Source organism: Theropithecus gelada, chromosome 6 (assembly GCF_003255815.1).
Source record: "Theropithecus gelada isolate Dixy chromosome 6, Tgel_1.0, whole genome shotgun sequence".
NCBI lineage: Eukaryota > Metazoa > Chordata > Mammalia > Primates > Cercopithecidae > Theropithecus > Theropithecus gelada.
In genome coordinates, this window is record NC_037673.1 from 93734231 (window position 1) to 93757968 (window position 23738).

The window sequence follows — 23738 nt, forward strand, 5'->3', positions numbered from 1 at the left end:
GACCATCCTGGCTAACATGGTGAAACCCCGTCTCTATTAAGAAATACAAAAAACTAGCCGGGCGAGGTGGCGGGCGCCTGTAGTCCCAGCTACTCAGGAGGCTGAGGCCGGAGAATGGCGTGAACCCGGGAGGCGGAGCTTGCAGTGAGCTGAGATCCGGCCACTGCACTCCAGCCCGGGCGACAGAGCGAGACTCCGTCTCAAAAAAAAAAAAAAAAAAAAAACAATAGTCCCATGCTGTGTGCCACACAAGGACAAAAAAGTCAAAAACTATTCACATATGTGTACAATATTAATTGTAATCAGGTGGTGAAATTTTATATTCAAATTCCTCTATTTAGCAGTATTACTTTAACTATTATCAAAGTAAAGCAGAGTTTAAATTGGGACTGAAAAGATAAAAGCAAATATTGCACCACTTCATAATTCATTCTGCATCATTTTAATTGTATCACACTTTAAGGAATAGCATCTTAATAGGTTAAAAAAAAAAAATTGCACTTGACAAATACTTCTATCTCTGCTGATGTGACTGGATGCATTAGAAAAGGTTTGTTCCAGGACAGAAAAAATTTCCTGCTTCCAAAATCTCTTTGTAAATCAGTTAGCCATAGTTATTTTATTATTCTTTATGGGAAGGATATTCAGATTGTTGAGGCAAGTGTAGATTTATCAGCCCTGGGAGGAACATTTTTACCCAGCCTCTCCTTGAATCAATGCTTTTTTTTCTGAATTATTAGTAAGCCATATTTCCAACAATTATAGTAAGTAGATTCATGAGAAAAATAAAATAAAATGCTCTTGACTTTTTAGTGAATGTATGCTGGGGTCATTTTCTTAATTTTGGTAATAGATTGTTTCCCAAATTCAGTAATTACAGAATGTGTATGAAGAAAGCAGCTGCAAAGTTGCTGCTACAAGTAAGTAAAATATTGCCTTTACGTAAAAGGTCTCTCAAATGAGTGGCTCTGTGCCCATTAGAGAAACTCTGTATTGTGATAAAACTACTGTAAATATATGTGAAGGCTATAGGAATGGCAAGCAAATTCAATGTCTATAGTTATTACTTTCTTAGTTTTCTAAACTTTACTTACTAAATAATTGACACTAAAATCAAAACAAAACAAAACAAAAAACAGCAACAGGGAAACAATACTTTTCATTTTGATTCTAAATCTGACTTCACATGTTATGCATTATTGTTCTCTCTGCTGTGATTTTAATTTAATTAACAATATTTTGTTTCAAAATGGAGTAGAATCCAATTCTGCAGAATGTAGTGCCTTAAATACCCTTCATTTACAGTACTCCCTTTCTTTTAACCAGATTTGTACTATGAGTTAAATTTGAATAAGCATATACCAAAATATTTTATTCTTTGATACTTAAATATGTGTTTACCTTAAAACTTTTGAACAGTCTCATTGTATTGCTTGAAACAATTGAACTTTATACCTTTTAAATATTATCTGACTATTATTTGGATATATCTTAATGGGGGAAAAGTCAGATTTCAAATGTGTTAGCAAGATATCTTATTGTGACTTTTAACCATGAAGTTTATATTGATGCAATGGCTCCATTTAAAAAGGAAGTTGCCATAATATGCAACTCATTTTAAATCTCAATACATAATTGACATAGCTAATTCAGTTTCTTTGAAGGAAGGCTCAACTTTCAATCATATTTTTTCCTGAAAAACCCTAATTATTATATTTTATTGGTTCTTTAGTGGAATAAACCAATCTTCCTCTGCTGTTTAATTTAGAGCTATAATGACTGTCCAGATACATAAACCGAAAACTGGCGAAGAGCTTGTGCCATTGGCCAGTGAATTGAGGTTTCAGGAATAGTCACATATTCATGGAACCAATGTTTATTGAACATCTACAAAGGACAAGGTACATTTTTTGGTATTGGTGAGCAACGATAAACAAAATAGACAACACTCCCTACCTTCATGAAACTTGCATTCTAGTTGCAGAAACAATAATTCAGGAAAATTTAAATATTTATTATATTCGTTATAAAATTTCTAACAAGGAATAAAAGCCTAAGAGTGAAAAAGGAACATGTGTGCATGGGGGCAGGGTGGGGGGTGGGGCGGTGTCTCTATATATGTTAGCCTAGGAAAAAACTGCTTTCAGATAAATCAAGAAATGCATTGAACTAATTCAGTTTATACCCTGAGAGAAACACACCACTTTATTAAAGAATCAAATGATGTTTCTTCGTGTGAATTCTGATGAAAACGTGGTAAGAAACATGCTCTTCAAGAAGTATGTTTGAATCTAGCATAATAAGCAGAAAACAAATCTTTATAACATTGTATATTGATATATTTGGGCTAGTTGGGTCTGTCTTTACCATTATCTTTCACAAAACTGAAAGGTTCTGAGGAACAACAAGCAAGTTGTTTCACCTCAGTTGGAGGTCTAGAATTGCAAATGAATTAACAGTAAGGGAAAAAAAAATTTGGCTCCAAACTTCAGTCCCACATGTGTTAGAGTGGATTATAAAACACACAAGAACAAGTGATCTTTCAGGCTACTTGGCAAACTAAACTTAAGCATCTCAATATAGGAACCATAAAATAATATTGCACATTTTTGTAGTTCCAACAATCACTTTTAATTATTTTTAAATAAATTTTTAATAAGTAGTTTTGACTGAAGGAAAACTATCATGGTAATGATGCAAAATATACTAAAAGAATAAGGAACATTTCTCACTGAAAGACACAGGAAATACATATACCTGCCTTTCAAGAGATGTCAGCACATCACATTTAAGCCATCTAGTCTGTAGAAAGATGACAAGGTATCTTATACTTTCTGTAAGATATTTAATATCCCTCTATCATTCTCCCAGCAGAAGAATTTGTAAATTTCCCAAATCTGTGTTCAAGTCACTTTGCCTCTCAGGATTCTCAGAGCAGCTGCCAATTTCTAGTATCAGATGTAGAGAAGGATCTCTCATGACCATAAATCAATTCTGTCATCATCTGGGATTACATAAGGACATAGAAGGAAAGACTTTGATCTGGACACTAAATCCAATTAACAGTGAGCTAGACATTGGAGCAATCAGTCTCTTTCTCAGCAATCTCTTTTCTGAAGCGTCCTTGGCCTGAGATCCATTGAGGTGAAGGTCCTTGTGGGCTCAAAGACTACTCTCTCATAGCTAATATTTGGACCTGCTCTCAGCAAGAGCCAGTGTTCCTATGATATAACCTCTTTCAGATTCTGGTCTTAGCTAAACTACCTCTGGCGAGACATGATCTGTGTGTGAACTCTAATGAAGCACTCAGCAACTGGCTTCTAAAACCTGGGTCCTGTTAGAGGCAGATGAGTTTTATTAAAATGTTACCAAGTCACTAATTTTATTATTTGAAGAGCCCCATTAAGAGTTGCTTACAGAACTCCTTGCTATTTTTCAAAGAACTAAGAAGGAAAAGTTGGATTTTTTGTTAGCAGTGTTTCATCTTTCAGATAAGATCATTCTTGCTCAGCATACCCACCTTCCTCACTAAAATGAAAGGGAATAATTCCCATAGGAGTAAAGCTGTCTCTGCCAATTTCATTTTCATTAGAAACAATCAAGAAAAGACCATAACATCTCTGATTTCTCAGCAGAGTTCTTCTCTCTTCCTAAATACGGGTGTACTTAGCCAATTACTGTGAACATATGGATCTTTAATATTTATATGATTTAATATCAATGATGACAATCTATCTCAAGGGAACTGACTCATGTAAGAAAAAAAGTTTTCTGGATTTGGATTTTTCAAAAAGGTGGCAAGGGTTTTCTTCTCTAAGGGAAAATCCCCTTCAAGCTGTCTGTGGAGATGTGTTTTCTAATTATGTGTAAGGCATGCCAGCAGGAGGGGCCTCACACCTGTGTAGAGGAGAGATTCTGAGTACTGTGGTAGTGACCAGGGTCAGGTGGCTCAGGTTAGAGATGCCAGGTGTACACGCCCCAGGCCAGTTTCACAGGCAGCCATTGTTTCCCCAAATCTAGTCAAGACCAGAATGTCAGTGATGAACAACCTTAAGGGAGCTAATTCTCACAGTGCTGTGTATCCAACTGTGTTGGAAATTACCCAGGGAAGCCTGTTTCAACAGGACTTCTAGCTGCAGTGGTGCGCCCAAAAGGTTCAAGGGAGTCTTTGAACTTGAGGATGCCTATCATTCCCAGGTTTTGAAAGCTCCTAAGAACTGCTAGCTGCCAGCCGCCAGGAAACAGAGAAAGGAAGTTAATAAGCTAACTCACTTTTGCCGTAATTTATTGCAGTTCATGTTTTTCCCTGTCTTTCTCGCACATTTGGAATGCAGTGTTACCATAGAAGGATCTACTCCTCAGAATGTATTTTGAATCTTTTTTCTAATCCTTGCTTCACAGAGTTTCATAATCTCTGAAAAAATATATGCTTTTAGTTATTCCTGCTGGTAAAATTTCTATGAGATTTAGCCACAACAGGCTCATAGATACACCTAGAGACTAACAGACACATAGTCTAATAGACTCACCTTCATTTCTACTGACTTCTAGTGACAGGCACAGACTGCTGTATTGCATGCCACAGTGAAAGAACTTGAGAAAAACAATCCAAAATTGGAATGTGAGGCCTCATGCCACAACTACTGCTTTAGGACCAGGGGGTAGTTTTCCTAACCTTTCTATAGTTTTAGATCTATAAAATGGCCATAAAAAATATGCCCTACATCTCAAGATGTTTGCATAAGAATCAAAGGAGATAATTTATTTAAAAGCTGTTTGATAAGGGCAATATCCTGCAGAAATAAGCACTTTTGATTTTTACAGATACGCTACGTCCCAGAGCTTTCCCAAATTTGGGTTGTCTACTATTGAATATTTTATTTCTTAGGCCTCTTGTATTTATATAATTATATAATTCTCCACTCTGGGTGATAATTATATGTATAGGAAGAAAAACCCTCGATAAAGGGAAATAGAAAAGGTTTAATATCTTCCTCCCTTAATGTTGCTCCCCTGAGGGTACAGTGCCTGGCCACGGTGGACTAGTCAGAAGAGAAATGTACTGCAGACATTCCTTCATGCTTCTGAGATTTTTTTAAAAAAGATAAAACTCAAAGCACCATGAGAAACATGCCATCTTGAAGGGGAAAGACCCATTAATTGAACAAGGAGTGGAGTAACTTCTAATGGGGAAAATCAATAAAAGGTAGTTAAAGATAGTGTTTTCAAAAACCTCTGCTCTGCCAATTCTCATGAAAAATACATAAGTCATAGGATATTTGTTTCTGGCCCTTGAGTGATTTGCAATTCAATGTGCCCAATCCTTCTGACCTCATTGACCAGAAAATAGCCAAAGAAATTATTATTAATAAAACAAATGAATGTTGTTTATTAGTTGTCGTATATTACTTATAAGTTAATTAGGAATGAATGGGGAGTGTATGGCTGCTGAGTTGACAATGTGGTTTTAATATCACTACTGATTGTCTACTGTCAAATGGGCATCACATCACCTTATAAATTCTCCTTCTTCATTTGAACAATCATAATTTAATTTCATAATGGCCAACTATTTCTGTCAAAGTATTTATTTTTTGATTCTAAATTGTTTAATTTTTCTTCCAAGACTTCCTCAGAATAGATTATCTAATAAAATTATTTGAAGAATCTAGATGCTTCTTTTTTATTCCCAGTTAAGTTTTTGAATTAAAAGTCCTGTCTTCTAGCTCACAACTATTTTTTGTTTGTGTTCAGGTCACTTCTCTACTGTTGGGACAGTTTATCAACTCTTGGTTTTCAAAGGTACTTAATTTTAACTATAACTTACTCTGAAAATCAAGTATTCTTTCTCTTTTTCCATTTCAAATACTTGCAAATAAAACAACATTGTAAATTCTCATTTTAAAAAAAAATACAGCTGTAGAAATCAGAAATATTATTTAAAACTTCCTCTAGAAGTAACATTATAAGTAAAACTTGAAAATGAATTACTATCTTTTAAAAGTAAATGTGGACAGGAGCAAGATGGCCGAATAGGAACAGCTCCAGTCTCCAACTCCCAGCGCGAGCAACACAGAAGACCGGTGATTTCTGCATTTTCAACTGAGGTACTGGGTTCATTCACTGGGGAGTGCCGGACGATCGGTGCTGGTCAGCTGCTGCAGCCCGACCAGAGAGAGCTGAAGCAGGGCGAGGCATGGCCTCACCTGGGAAGCCCAAGGGGGAAGGGAATCCCTTTTCCTAGCCAGGGGAACTGAGACACACAACACCTGGAAAATTGGGTAACTCCCACCCCAATATTGCACTTTAAGCAAACAGGCACACCAGGAGATCATATCCCACACCTGGCCGGGAGGGTCCCACGCCCACGGAGCCTCCCTCATTGCTAGCACAGCAGTCTGTGATCTACCGGCAAGGCAGCAGCGAGGCTGGGGGAGGGGCGCCCGCCATTGCTGAGGCTTAAGTAGGTAAACAAAGCTGCTGGGAAGCTCCAACTGGGTGGAGCTCACAGCAGCTCAAGGAAACCTGCCTGTCTCTGTAGACTACACCTCTGGGGACAGGGCACAGCTACACAACAACAACAACAACAACAAAAAAAAAAGCAGCAGTAACCTCTGCAGACGCAAACGACTCTGTCTGACAGCTTTGAAGAGAGCAGTGGATCTCCCAACACCGAGGTTGAGATCTGAGAAGGGACAGACTGCCTGCTCAAGTGGGTCCCTGACCCACTTGATCAAAGCTGGATGGAGAATGACTTTGACGAGATGAGAGAAGAAGGCTTCAGTCCATCAAATTTCTCAGAGCTAAAGGAGGAATTACGTACCCAGCGGAAAGAAACTAAAAATCTTGAAAAAAAAGTGGAAGAATTGACGGCTAGAGTAATTAAAGCAGAGAAGGTCATAAACGAAATGAAAGAGATGAAAACCATGACACGAGAAATACGTGACAAATGCACAAGCTTCAGTAACCGACTCGATCAACTGGAAGAAAGTGTATCAGCGATTGAGGATCAAATGAATGAAATGAAGCGAGAAGAGAAACCAAAAGAAAAAAGAAGAAAAAGAAATGAACAAAGCCTGCAAGAAGTATGGGATTATGTAAAAAGACCAAATCTACGTCTGATTGGGGTGCCTGAAAGTGAGGGGGAAAATGGAACCAAGTTGGAAAACACTCTTCAGGATATCATCCAGGAGAACTTCCCCAACCTAGTAGGGCAGGCCAACATTCAAATCCAGGAACTACAGAGAACGCCACAAAGATACTCCTCGAGAAGAGCAACTCCAAGACACATAATTGCCAGATTCACCAAAGTTGAAATGAAGGAAAAAATCTGAAGGGCAGCCAGAGAGAAAGGTCGGGTTACCCACAAAGGGAAGCCCATCAGACTAACAGCAGATCTCTCGGCAGAAACTCTACAAGCCAGAAGAGAGTGGGGGCCAATATTCAACATTCTTAAAGAAAAGAATTTTAAACCCAGAATTTCATATCCAGCCAAACTAAGTTTCATAAGTGAAGGAGAAATAAAATCCTTTACAGATAAGCAAATGCTTAGAGATTTTGTCACCACCAGGCCTGCCTTACAAGAGACCCTGAAGGAAGCACTCAACATGGAAAGGAACAACCGGTACCAGCCATTGCAAAAACATGCCAAAATGTAAAGACCATCGAGGCTAGGAAGAAACTGCATCAACTAACGAGCAAAATAACCAGTTAATATCATAATGGCAGGATCAAGTTCACACATAACAATCTTAACCTTAAATGTAAATGGACTAAATGCTCCAATGAAAAGACACAGACTGGCAAACTGGATAAAGAGTCAAGACCCATCAGTCTGCTGTATTCAGGAGACCCATCTCACACGCAGAGACATACATAGGCTCAAAATAAAGGGATGGAGGAAGATTTACCAAGCAAATGGAGAACAAAAAAACGCAGGGGTTGCAATCCTAGTCTCTGATAAAACAGACTTTAAACCATCAAAGATCAAAAGAGACAAAGAAGGCCATTACATAATGGTAAAGGGATCAATTCAACAGGAAGAGCTAACTCTCCTAAATATATATGCACCCAATACAGGAGCACCCAGATTCATAAAGCAAGTCCTTAGAGACTTACAAAGAGACTTAGACTCCCATACAATAATAATGGGAGACTTCAACACTCCACTGTCAACATTAGACAGATCAACGAGACAGAAAGTTAACAAGGATATCCAGGAATTGAACTCATCTCTGCAGCAAGCAGACCTAATAGACATCTATAGAACTCTCCACCCCAAATCAACAGAATATACATTCTTCTCAGCACCACATCGTACTTACTCCAAAATTGACCATATAATTGGAAGTAAAGCTCTCCTTAGCAAATGTACAAGAACAGAAATTATAACAAACTGTCTCTCAGACCACAGTGCAATCAAACTAGAACTCAGGACTAAGAAACTCAATCAAAACCGCTCAACTACATGGAAACTGAACAACCTGCTCCTGAATGACTACTGGGTACATCACGAAATGAAGGCAGAAATAAAGATGTTCTTTGAAACCAATGAAAACAAAGATACAACATACCAGAATCTCTGGGACACATTTAAAGCAGTGTGTAGAGGGAAATTTATAGCACTAAATGCCCACAAGAGAAAGCAGGAAAGATCTAAAATTGACACTCTAACATCGCAATTAAAAGAACTAGAGAAGCAAGAGCAAACACATTCCAAAGGTAGCAGAAGGCAAGAAATAACTAAGATCAGAGCAGAACTGAAGGAGATAGAGACACAAAAAACCCTCCAAAAAATCAATGAATCCAGGAGTTGGTTTTTTGAAAAGATCAACAAAATTGACAGACCACTAGCAAGACTAATAAAGAAGAAAAGAGAGAAGAATCAAATCGACGCAATTAAAAATGATAAAGGGGATATCACCACCGACCCCACAGAAATACAAACTACCATCAGAGAATACTATAAACACCTCTACGCAAATAAACTGGAAAACCTAGAAGAAATGGATAATTTCCTGGACACTTACACTCTTCCAAGACTAAACCAGGAAGAAGTTGAATCCCTGAATAGACCAATAGCAGGCTCTGAAATTGAGGCAATAATTAATAGCCTACCAACCAAAAAAAGTCCAGGACCAGATGGATTCACAGCTGAATTCTACCAGAGGTATAAGGAGGAGTTGGTACCATTCCTTCTGAAACTATTCCAATCAATAGAAAAAGAGGGAATCCTCCCTAACTCATTTTATGAGGCCAACATCATCCTGATACCAAAGCCTGGCAGAGACACAACAAAAAAAGAGAATTTTAGACCAATATCCCTGATGAACATCGATGCAAAAATCCTCAATAAAATACTGGCAAACCGGATTCAACAACACATCAAAAAGCTTATCCACCATGATCAAGTGGGCTTCATCCCTGGGATGCAAGGCTGGTTCAACATTCGCAAATCAATAAACATAATCCAGCATATAAACAGAACCAAAGACAAGAACCACATGATTATCTCAATAGATGCAGAAAAGGCTTTTGACAAAATTCAACAGCCCTTCATGCTAAAAACGCTCAATAAATTCGGTATTGATGGAACGTTCCTCAAAATAATAAGAGCTATTTATGACAAACCCACAGCCAATATCATACTGAATGGGCAAAAACTGGAAAAATTCCCTTTGAAAACTGGCACAAGACAGGGATGCCCTCTCTCACCACTCCTATTCAACATAGTGTTGGAAGTTCTGGCTAGGGCAATTAGGCAAGAGAAAGAAATCAGGGGTATTCAGTTAGGAAAAGAAGAAGTCAAATTGTCCCTGTTTGCAGATGACATGATTGTATATTTAGAAAACCCCATTGTCTCAGCCCAAAATCTCCTTAAGCTGATAAGCAACTTCAGCAAAGTCTCAGGATACAAAATTAATGTGCAAAAATCACAAGCATTCTTATACACCAATAACAGACAAACACAGAGCCAAATCATGAATGAACTTCCATTCACAATTGCTTCAAAGAGAATCAAATACCTAGGAATCCAACTTACAAGGGATGTAAAGGACCTCTTCAAGGAGAACTTCAAACCACTGCTCAGTGAAATAAAAGAGGACACAAACAAATGGAAGAACATACCATGCTCATGGATAGGAAGAATCAATATCGTGAAAATGGCCATACTGCCCAAGGTAATTTATAGATTCAATGCCATCCCCATCAAGCTACCAATGAGTTTCTTCACAGAATTGGAAAAAACTGCTTTAAAGTTCATATGGAACCAAAAAAGAGCCCGCATCTCCAAGACAATCCTAAGTCAAAAGAACAAAGCTGGAGGCATCACGCTACCTGACTTCAAACTATACTACAAGGCTACAGTAACCAAAACAGCATGGTACTGGTACCAAAACAGAGATATAGACCAATGGAACAGAACAGAGTCCTCAGAAATAATACCATACATCTACAGCCATCTGATCTTTGACAAACCTGAGAGAAACAAGAAATGGGGAAAGGATTCCCTATTTAATAAATGGTGCTGGGAAAATTGGCTAGCCATAAGTAGAAAGCTGAAACTGGATCCTTTCCTTACTCCTTATACGAAAATTAATTCAAGATGGATTAGAGACTTAAATGTTAGACCTAATACCATAAAAATCCTAGAGGAAAACCTAGGTAGTACCATTCAGGACATAGGCATGGGCAAAGAGTTCATGTCTAAAACACCAAAAGCAACGGCAGCAAAAGCTAAAATTGACAAATGGGATCTAATTAAACTAAAGAGCTTCTGCACAGCAAAAGAAACTACCATCAGAGTGAACAGGCAACCTACAGAATGGGAGAACATTTTTGCAATCTACTCATCTGACAAAGGGCTAAGATCCAGAACCTACAAAGAACTCCAACAAATTTACAAGAAAAAAACAAACAACCCCATCAAAAAGTGGGCAAAGGATATGAACAGACATTTCTCAAAAGAAGACATTCATACAGCCAACAGACATATTAAAAAATGCTCATCATCACTGGCCATCAGAGAAATGCAAATCAAAACCACAATGAGATACCATCTCACACCAGTTAGAATGGCAATCATTAAAAAGTCAGGAAACAACAGGTGCTGGAGAGGATGTGGAGAAATAGGAACCCTTTTACACTGTTGGTGGGATTGTAAACTAGTTCAACCATTATGGAAAACAGTATGGCGATTCCTCAAGGATCTAGAACTAGATGTACCATATGACCCAGCCATCCCATTACTGGGGAATACCCAAAGGATTATAAATTATGCTGCTATAAAGACACATGCACACGTATGTTTATTGCAGCACTATTCACAATAGCAAAGACTTGGAATCAACCCAAATGTCCATCAGTGACAGATTGGATTAAGAAAATGTGGCACATATACACCATGGAATACTATGCAGCCATAAAAAAGGATGAGTTTGCGTCCTTTGTAGGGACATGGATGCAGCTGGAAACCATCATTCTTAGCAAACTATCACAAGAACAGAAAACCAAACACCGCATGTTCTCACTCATAGGTGGGAACTGAACAATGAGATCACTTGGACTCAGGAAGGGGAACATCACACACCGGGGCCTATCATGGGGAGGGGGGAGGGGGGAGGGATTGCATTGGGAGTTATACCTGATGTAAATGACGAGTTGATGGGTGCAGCAGACCAACATGGCACAAGTATACATATGTAACAAACCTGCACGTTATGCACATGTACCCTACAACTTAAAGTATAATAATAATAAATAAATTTAAAAAAAAAAAAAAGAAATTTTGGAAACTATGTAAACATATTGAAATTAAACAGTATGCTCCTGAATGACCAATGGGTCAATGAAATAATTAAGAAGGAAATTTTAAAATTTCTTGAAATGAATAAAAATGAAAATACAACATGACAAAATCTATGAGATACAGAGAAAGCAGTACTAAGAGCACAGTTTATAGCAATAAGCACCTATATCAAAAAAGTAGAAAAATTCAAGTAACCTATGATACATCTTAAGGAATTAAAACAAGAGGAAAACCAAACCTAAAGCTAGTAGAATAAAGAAAATAACAGATTAGAGGAGAAATAAATGAAATGAAATCAAATAAAATACAAAAGATCAATGAAATGAAAGTTGGTCTTATGAAAAGATAAAAAGAATTGACAAAATTTTAGCCAGACTAAGAAAAAAAAGAGAGGACTCAAATAAATCAAATCAGAGATTAAAAACAAGACATTGAAAATGATACTGCATAAAGTCAAAGGATCAGTAGAGACTACTATAATAACTATATGCTAATACATTGAAAAATCTGGAAAAAAATTTTGTAAATTCNAAAAAAAAAAAAAAAAAAAAAGAACAAAAATATAAAATTTTTTTGTATTATTTCTCTTAGTTTTTCCTCATACCCTAAACATTATTACTTTTGTATAAAAAAGTAGTCAATATTGTGCATATTCATTTTATGTCAGAATTACTCACATATTCATATCAGGATACTTGGGAATTTAGTCATTAAATTTTCTTAGGACATATTTCAAAGCTGTTTTTGAAGTCAAGTAACAAAAACTATAATTCTGCCCTACAAAAATTTTTAGTGAACTGATTAATCTAATGTCATCCAGTCACCCTCCTTTAGGGAAGCAGCACACTTCAGATTTTTAAAATTTGAGATTGGTAGAGATTTCTAGTAACTGTTTCTCTTATCTGGAAATTCCATATTATAAACCACTACTTTTCATTTGTTCTTCTCTTTTGGACTGATATTGTATTGCTTGAAGAGTAGCCTTTAACTTGTGTATATATGTAATGGGTTAAATCACAGAAACTATTATGTACACTCAAAATACAATTCCCAATAAATAGGTGTCTTGCAAATTTTACGTATTGGAGGCCTCACACTATCTATAGTCAACTCTTAAAATGCATTATGACAGAGAATCGTATTACTCAGAATTATTTAATAATTGAAATATTTTAAATATTATAAAAATTTGTGTGAAAAAAAATAAAATAAAATAAAAGTAAATGTGAATCTAAACTTGATGTATTAATAATGGAGGGAAATCAACAAGCCAATAACAACCCTATTTAAAAAATGAGCAAAAGATACAAACAGACACTTCTCAAAAGAAGACATACATGTGGCCAACAAGCGTATGAAAAAATGCTCTGTATCACTGATCATTAGGGAAATGCAAATCAAAACCAAAATGAGATACCAACTCACACCAGCCAGAAGAGCTATTGCCAAAAAGTCAAAAAATAACAGATGTTGGTGAGATTGCAGAGAAAAGGGAATGCTTATACACTACTGATGGGAATGTAAATTAGTTTAGCTGCTGTGAAAAGCAGTTTGGTGATTTCTCAAAGAACTTAAAATAGAACTACCATTAGAATCAGCAATACTGTTACTGAGTGTATACCCCCCAAAATGTAAATCATTATACCATAAAGACACATGCACGGACATGTTCATCACAGCACTATTCACAATAGCAAAAATACAGAATCAACCTAGATGCCTATCAATAGCGGACTAGATAAAGAAAATATGGTACATATACATCATGGAATACTACACAGTCATAAAAAAGAAAGAAATCATGTCCTTTGCAGCAGTGTGGATAAAGCTGAAGGCCATTATCCTAAGCAAATAGACATAGGAATAGAAAACCAAATACCGCCTGTTTTCACTTACAAGTGGGAGCTCAATATTGAGTAAAAATGGGCATAAAGATGAGAATAATAGATACTAGCGTCTATTTGAGAAGGGAGTGTGGGAGATAGGTAAGCGTCAAAAACTACCTATTGGATACTGTGCTCATCACCTGGGTGATGAAATAATTTGTACACTAAATCCCCACAACATGCAATTTACCTATGGAACAAACCTGCACATGTATCCCCTGAACCTAAAATAGAATTTGAAAGGAAAAGTAAACGAAACAATTGGAATTACTTGGGGGAAAAAAAGACATAGTTGTGGAGAGCAGGATTTCAGAACAAAGCTGCTTTGAAAAATGAGGACATTGACATCCAGGATATGCAGATGTTTGAAAAGGTACAGCAAATGAAATGGATTCTTTGGATATATTTTTAAAAGGGAAATAATTGATTTAATACAGGAATCACAGGCCACAATAGTAAATATATATATAACCGCAAAAAATGTTAAAGTTTCTGATATGTCTGACTTAACTAAAATTTGAACTTGCATTAAAGGAAGCAAATGGAGATGACAATCTTTTTGGAAGAAAGCAAAGCCTAGCAGCTGGAGACCTGGAAGTCTTCCATGGACAAGAGACAGACAGCTTGAAATATGGGAGTTAAATCAAAAGATTCAGATTAATAATGAACATATTCAGGTGGACTTAGCAAAACTAAGAACTTTAATGACAAATTGAAAAGTTCAGTGCATTTCAGAGTTAATTAGTAAACATGAGTCAAATTTCTATAAGGCTGAATTAAATAAAAGGAAATTTCTAAGTTTTTCCATGAAGCTAATATCTATATTTATTATAGTATCATAGTAGAGAAACATTAATGTGAATGAAATAATTATGTGAAAATATAACATCTACTACTGACATTTTGGAAACAAATGTCTTGAATAATCATTTCCACTGGTCCTGAAATCATGAGTATTTTAATTTTTATAGAACTTAATTTTTCTTAAATCTCTTAATTTTAATTTTTGTAGACCTTAACTTTTCTTAAATCAAGCCCATGTTAAGCCTTATAAGAGCTTTGAATATAAAAACAATTTATTTATGTAGAATAGTGGTTCTCAAACAACTGTAGACATCGGAATACTGTGTGGAATTTTAAAAACAATAATGCCTGAAGTCCAGGCCTGGAAATTCAGCTTTAATTTGTATGGAAGTGCAGTCTGGGAAATGGGGGCTTTTTAAAGCTCCCCAGGTAACAGCAATGCACAGCCATGTTTGAGAACCAATGATGTAAAAGGAATAAGAAAAAAAAAATCAGTTGATGCTTGTTTACAAGAACACAGCAAGCTACTTTAGCACAATCACTGCTTAATGCAGTCTCTTCAATTTATTTTCCAGCTGTGACTGAAATTATTGACCACAGAGTGCTTATGCAGTTAGTAACACTCATTCCAATTAAATGTTAGCAATAATTTTCTTTCTGTTGTTTCTTTCCACAGGGTTGCACAGTAGTATCTGATATTCTAAACAGGTGTCTCCATTAATGTGAATTTGCAAAACCAAATATCAACAGAGCTGCTAGTTAAATATGCCAATACTGTTTGTGATGGCTTCTAGTTCTGTCCTTTGGAACTCACTGTGAGCCACCAAGAACAATTAATAACTGGCATCTGCTGCTCAAGTTTACTATATAAGAATTTCAAAATGATTTTAATCTTTTTGGTAACAGTACTTTTTATCAAACAGAAAATGATCCATGCAAATTATTAACTTTCAACTCATGAATAACAGTGAGGAATTTTATACAATCTTAGAAAAAAACATTCCTCACTGATGACCTAAAAAGTACTCTCACTTTTTCACAGATGAGAAAATTAGCCCCAAGAGGTTGATGTGACTCACTAACTACCACATATCCAAATGAGACAAAGCCCTACCTGGAACAAACACAATCTGTTTCTCAGTCCACTATTCTTTCTGTAACGAAATAACTTCTCTTGGAAATTTCAGAATACTACAAGTAAATATTTATTATTTGCTGGAATCAGACTTTCTATAAACTTAAGGTTATTTTAAAACCTTGATGAAAACATAAATTGATTTCTCAGAGTTCTTAGATTTCTTTTTTTTTTATCATTATACTTTAAGTTCTAGGGTACATGTGCACAACGTGCAGGTTTGTTACGTATGTATACGTGTGCCATGTTGTTGTGCTGCACCCATAAACTCGTCATTTACATTAGGTATATCTCCTAATGCTATCCCTCCCTGTTCCCCCAACCCCACAACAGGCCCCAATATGTGATGTTCCCCTTCCTGTGTCCAGGTGTTCTCATTGTTCAATTCCCGCCTATGAGTGAGAACACGCGGTGTTTGGATTTTTGTCTTTGCGATGGTTTTCTGAGAATGATGGTTTCGAGCTTCATCCATGTCCCTACAAAGGACATGAACTCATCCTTTTTTATGGCTGCATCGTATTCCATGGTGTATATGTGCCACATTTTCTTAATCCAGTCTATCATTGATGGACATTTGGGTTGGTTCCAAGTCTTTGCTATTGTGAATAGTGCCACAATAAACATACTTTTGCATGTGTCTTCATAGCACCATAATTTATAATCCTTTGGATATACACCCAGTAATGGGATGGCTGGGTCAAATGGTATTTCTAGTTCTGGATCCTTGAGGAATTGCCACACTGTCTTCCACAGTGATTGAACTAATTTACAATCCCACCAACAGTGTAAAAGTGTTCCTATTTCTCCACATCCTCTCCAGCACCTGTTGTTCCCTGACTTTTTAATGATTGCCATTCTAACTGGTGTGAGATGGTATCTCATTGTGATTTTGATTTACATTTCTCTGATAGCTATTGATGATGAGCATTTTCTCATGTGTCTGTTGGTTGCATAAATGTCTTATTTTGAGAAGTGTCTGTTCATATCCTTCACCCACTTTTTGATGGGGTTGTTTGTATTTTTCTTGTAAGTTTGTTTGAGTTCTTTGTAGATTCTGGATATTAGCCCTTTGTCAGATGAGTAGTTTGCAAAAATGTTCTCCCATTCTGTAGGTTGTCTGTTCACTCTGATGGTAATTTATTTTGCTGTGCAGAAGCTCTTTAGTCTAATTAGACCCCATTTGTCAATTTTGGCTTTTGTTGCCATTGCTTTTGGTGTTTTAGTCATGAAGTCCTTGCCCATGCCTATGTCCTGAATGGTATTGCCTAGGTTTTCTTCTAGGGTTTTTATGGTTTTAGGTCTAACATTTAAGTCTTTAATCCATTTTGAATTAATTTTTGTACAAGGTGTAAGGAAAGGATCCAGTTTCAGCTTTTTACATATTGTTAGTCAGTTTTCCCAGCAGAATTTATTCAATATGGAATCCTTTACCCATTTCCTATTTTTGTCAGGTTTGTCAAAGATCAGATGGTTGTAGATGTGTGGTATTATTTCTAAGGGTTCTGTTCTGTTCCATTGGTCTATATCTCTGTTTTGGCACCAGTACCATGCTGTTTTGGTTACTGTAGCCTTGTAGTATAGTTTGAAGTCAGGTAGCATGATGTCTCTAGCTTTATTCTTTTGACTTAGGATTGACTTGGCAATGCGGGCTCCTTTTTTTGGTTCCATATGAAGTTTAAAGTAGTTTTTTTACAATTCTGTGAAGAAAGTCATTGATATCTTGATGGGGATGGCATTGAAAATATAAATTACCTTGGGGAGTATGGCCATTTTCATGATATTGATTCTTCCTATCCATGAGCATGGAATGTTCTTCCATTTGTTTGCGTCCTCTTTTATTTCGTTGAGCAGGAAGAAACTGCATCAATTAATGAGCAAAATAACCAGCTGACATCATAATGACAGGATCAAATTCACACAAAATAATAATAACCTTAAATGTAAATGGGCTAAATGCTCCATTTAAAAGACACAGACTAGCAAATTGGATAAAGAGTCAAGACCCACCACTGTGCTGTATTCAAGAGACTCATCTCATGTGCAGAGACAAACATAGGCTCAAAATAAAGGGATGAAGGAAGATCTACCAAGCAAATGGAAAACAAAAAAAGACAGGGGTTGCAATCTTAGTCTATGACAAAACAGACTTTAAACCAACAAAGATCAAAAGAGACAATGAAGGCCATTACATATAGGTAAAGGGATCAATTCAACAAGAAGAGCTAAATATCCTAAATACATATGCACTCATATTCATAAAGCAAGTCCTTAGAGACCTACAAAGAGACTTAGACTGCTACACAATAATAATGGGAGACTTTAACACCCCACTGTCAATATTAGACAGATCAATGAGACAGAAAGTTAAAAAAGATTTCCAAGAATTGAACTCAGCTCTGCACCAAGCAGACCTAATAGACATCTACAGATCTCTCCACCCCAAATCAACAGAATATACATTCTTCTCAGCAGCACATCGCACTTATTCCAAAATTCACCACATAGTTGGAAGTAAAGCACTCCTCAGCAAATGTAAAAGAATGAAATTATAACAAACCGTCTCTCAGTTCTTAGATTTCTTATCAGTGAAATTATTTCAAAGTTAACTATTAAAAGAAAGTGACCAACATTTAAATTTCTCAAAAGTCTGTATCACCTTTCACCAGAAATAGTTCCATTACTTGAATGCATTTCTTTAAAACTGTTGATTGGTTCTATTAATGTCCATTTCTTAAGAAAGATATATCTTAAGTATACCTCTAATTTGGATCAAAAGTTCCAACGTTTCATCTAATGAGAGGCAAGAGAGCCAGTCTGATTCCCAGTTTCCACTTATGAAATAGAGTTCGTGAAACATAGCTTTCATTCATGCAACAGCTTACACAGCCCTACGGTGGGGCTGCTCTTTATTGTATTTTGGAGGACTCTCAAATTCTCACCAGCATTCAGACCACTGTGGTTAGCCTCTAAGCTCCTATTTTAGTTACTGGTGCCTTCCTTTTCCCCCTATATGAAATTATTTGTGGCTTAAGTTAAATTTTCTTGACAAGCATTATAATATTTACAGCTTTATACTGAAGATCAAAATTTCTAGTCCATGCAGCCACCTTTGCAAGGTTTTATTTGCCCCTTTCTATGACTGTGTTTTAATAGAAGAATTGTAGAACAGCAATGGAGTTTATCTTCACATGAACCTCCACAATTTCAAACTCAGAGAGTTGTATTATATTTCCTTTATACTCTTCAAAGAAGGAAACTGTGACATCCTCTACTCAGGTATTGCTATGTGTCATGCTATTTCCAAATACATGACTGTGTTTTTCAAATATTCTTTCATTGTGGTTCATTAACTTTTTCATCTATTATAAAAAAATTAGTGGATCAATTACAAAAATGATTCTATCTCATGTTAAGAATAAAAGTTTTATTTTTCTATTTATTTTGTTTTGTTTTCCAGGCAGTGTCTAAATCTCTTTCTTGTTTGCTCGTTTAGTTATTGGTGGCTTCGTTTGATGCATTATGTCATTCTTGCCTCAATTTAATTTTCCTGGCATGCAATACCTGGGTTTGAATTCCAGCTCCACCATTTCCTAGTTATGTGATCCTTAGAAACTTACTTAAACTCCATAATTTCTGGTTTCCTATGAATATAAATGAAACTAACAATAGTACTAATATCAAAGTATTATTACTAGGGCTAAACATAAGGCATATAGCAGGTGTCCAGTACAAAGTAGTTTTTTGAATGTGAGTTATTTTATTGTTTGTACAATTGGAGGTAGTGGTAAGAGTGAATAACAGAGAGCTAAAGAGGAAAAAAGGAGGCTGTATTAGTTCTTTCTCATGTTGCTAATACCCAAGACTGGGTGATTTATAAAGGAAAGAAGTTCAGTTGACTCACAGTTTCACAGGGCTGGGGAGGCCTCAGGAAACTTACAATCATGGTGGAAGGGAAAGCAAACACATCCTTCTTTGCATGGTGGCAGCAAGGAGAAGTGCTGAGCAAAGCAGGGGGAAAGCCCCTTAGAAAACCATCAGATCTCATGAGAACTCACTCACTATCACAAGAACAGCATGGAGGTAAGTGCCCCCATGATTTAACTACCTCCCACCAGCTCCCTCCCACAACACATGGGGATTATGGGAACTACAAGGTGAGATTTTGGTAGGGACACAGCCAAACCATATCAGAAGCCAACTCCAATTTTGACCTCTGGGATCAGTAAAGCCTATTGGTATAGGGAGATGGATCCCATGATTCCTTGTTGATTGTCTTCCATTGCTACAATAATGGGGAAAAATAGAATTAGTCATCAGATCCAAACAAGTCAAATGTTTCTCTGGATTGAATGCCAACTAACTCCTTAGTATTATCAGCACAGATTGTACTGCACAAGTTACACATTCCTATGGTAACAAAAAGCATGAAAAGATTATAAACGGTAATTGGGTTTCAGTACCACTCAGTTTTTTAGCAAATTTGTATATTTCACTTATCATCTTTATTGTCTTTACTGAAGAACATTTCTGGCTTTCTAAATAATGTCTTCAGGACATATCCTTCCTTCCTCAGAGTGTTTAATGAATGTACACAGAAGCCTGCTGTGTTCTAAGAGCAAACATGAAAATAATTTCTAAGCTATCTTTTTCTGCAAAAATTTAAAAAATCAATAGCAAACCAAGGGCTCTGTTTCCTGCATTAATATTATAACCTCAAGTATAATAAGAGATTTCTATATACATTTATATTTTTGAGGTTATAAAATGCTTTACTAAAACTTTATATTTGGGTAGTAGGAATTCAAGGAAAGACAATACAAAGTAAATCACAACTCCACTGTTATATACTTTGTTTCTCTCATTTTTGAAACTGTATAACACTACAACTTCCCCTTTTGAATGTATTCAATTGACAGATATCTTCATCATAATTTAAATTTGAACACAAACATATGTTCTTTAATTAATCTTTCCTTTGCTACAAGATCATTTAGCAAATACAAACATTTTATGTATCTATATTTTAATTAACTTTTTCATAACAGGTTAAAAGCCCAAGTAATATGATAAAATAAAATTCAAAGAATTAATGAGACTAAAACATAAATTATTCATCAGGTAAATGAGATATGATACAGCCATGTTACATTTTTACCTAAAATAATAATTAAAAGAACATCTGATAAATAGGCAGAATATCAAGCAAGAGAATGGTTAGGTTTCAAGGTGAAAGTCTGGTGCTCTTTTATAACTTAATTGAGGAAGAAATCACATCAGCTCAGGAAAGAAGACAGAAATTCAAGAAAAGTGATAAAATAACGGAATTTCGTATTATTGAATTTAGCACCTGAACTGAAAAAGCGTAAAATCTTAGTCTTTCCTAATGAACATTGGGCATTAAAAAAAAAAATATTTGCACTACAGGCCAGAAAAGTTAAGAGGTGAGATTCAAAGGTGACAGTTTGACAGGTTTACCCAGGTGTGGGAACATTTGACCAAAAGTCTGGAATCTCTACATTGATGAATTTGTAAGTAATGAAAGTGGGGAGAACCTGACAGTGATTGATGACTTTACTGTCAGAATTAGACTGAAATGCTTGCCAATATTAAGATAAGGTCAAATAATGAAAACATAATTTATTTCTATAAAGTTTCCCAGGTTATGAGAAATTTCAGATACATTATCTTACTTAAGCTTGTCAATGATTTTAAAGTAGGTATGTCAGGAATCATTGTTTTGATTTTACAGAGAAGGCATTGAGCCTCAGAGAAGGAGCTGCCTAAGGTGAGAATCGTAATCAAAGCTCTCACTCAAATTTTCTGACTCAAACTCTTAGGCTCTTTTCAATAAGCTGTGCAAGGAAGAGAAGAGAAGGAGGTAAGTACGTACTGAACATTTACTTTTTTCAGGAACAACACTTGTGATTCCATTCAATCTTCCTGACACCCCAATATTAACCAATGATAAAGAATTATCATTTACTCTAGCCCTATTATATTTTTCAGAACATGCATCTCTATCATTCCTAAGTGCTCATAATAGCACTGCAAGGTAGTGTTAATATTTCCATTATGAGATCAAGAAAATGACTCACAGAAAGATTAGAAGACTAGCCCAGGATCCACCAAGCATCTTTTAAAAACACACAGCCCATGTCACCTAGCCCCTTCTGTTTAACCCACTAATGGATTCCCACTGGTCTTAAATAATGATTTGCTACGTGAAGTCTTGATCTTCTTTCTTCAATCTTATGTTGCCCCATTATCTTCCTTGTTATCACCCTTGTCCTGTTCTCTTTGCAGGAAACTCTAGCCTCATTCACCCAGTTAACTCTTTTATTTCCTCAGATAAACCTTCCTGACTAAACCAGTCTCTACCATCACCTTCACTCAATTTTTACTCTTGTACAGCCTCTTTCTGATAGCACATAAACAGCGATAATTTTATGTGTATCTGTATAATTAGTAGAATATTGCTTATCTCACCCCAAATCATCACTTAGATGAGGGCTGGGATGCTGTCTTTTTCTTGCCATTTTATCACCAGCTTCAGTATAGCACTTGCACAAGTCTTTTTAAAACAGAGATTATTTATTATTTTATTTAACAAACATTTGTAGCATACTTCAATGTGCCACATTAAAACTGTAGAGTGTACCAATGGAAAAGAAACAGTGTCTTGAGTGGATCTGCTCTTTCATAAAGTAACTGTCATTCTTGACTGATTTCTTCCTAATTATATAACCTAGTGTTATACAGGTGAGAAATTTTTCAACATATTGGTGGTGATAAGCTTTTCTGTATCTCTTTGGATGCCTTTAATTGGCTCCATTTTACAAAGACAAGTCCAAATAAGCATTCTTCACAGAAGCTGTTTTTTATTATTATTATTCACTTTCTCTCAACTTACAGGAACTGTTCACTTTTACACACTTTTATGATACCTTGGTTTTTCCATATAATCTGTCTATTTTGTGGTATAGTTCTTGAATGTGAATTTCTTTAGCTAGTAAATCCAGATTCTTCATTACAGAAGCAATGTCTAATTCATCTTTCTGGCCTTTGCAGTTCTAGAATAGTGATTTGCATATAGTCAGGACTCAGGAAATTCATGTTAATAGAGAGCCCATGACTGCAGAGACATCCTGGTAGAAAGGGCTGGTGTTATTAGTAAGGTGCCAGAAACCTAAAAGTGTAGCTCCCTTTGACTTGCTTCTATTCCCAGACATTTCATGCGTTGTGGCGTATGTAATTTCCACTCAAACTCTCTAATATCAATTGGATTCCTACAATTCACTTCAATTCTGACAGTAGCTACCTAAAGTTTATGTCAGATACCACAGGTTTGAGGACTTAGTCTCACGAGACTACCCTCCCTTCAGAAGTTCCACACTTCTGATGTATGGGGACCCCCCCCCATACTATTGATCAGCTGGCTATAAATGCAGGGTTCTCATGATCCTCTTTCAGTTTCATAGAATTCACTGCAATGACTGACAAAACTCAGGTATGCCCTATTTATTATTACAGTTTTACTATAAAAGATACAACTCAGGAATAGTCAAATGGAAGAGATGCATAGGGCAAGGCTAGGGGCATAGGACCTGTGCAGAACTTCCATATCCTTTCCAGGCTCCCAGCACATCTCTGGGTTCACCAACCCAGAGGTTCCTTGAGCATCATTGTTTCAGAGTTTTTATATGGGCTTTTCTTTTGTATATGTGATTGAATAAAGTATTGGTCACATGATTAAATTTAATCTCCAGTCCTTCTTTTCTCAGCAGGTCAGGGAGTGGGACTCGAAGTTCCACCTCTTTAATCATATGGCTTGTGATAAATAACAAAAGACACTGTTATATCTGAGGAATTTCCAAGGGTTTTAAGAACTCTATGCCAGGAACCCAGGAAGAAGCCCGAATGTAGTTTTTATTATATCACATGATAGAATTGGGAAGGAAAGCTGGTTGGAAGACATAACCCCACCTCTAACTTTGTTGCCAATGAAAGTCAACCAATCTGTGCCTCATATTGAGGAATTTTGACAAAAATAAAACAGCTTTCCTCCAAATTTGCTAAAAACCCAAGAATATGAGTTGAATTAGAA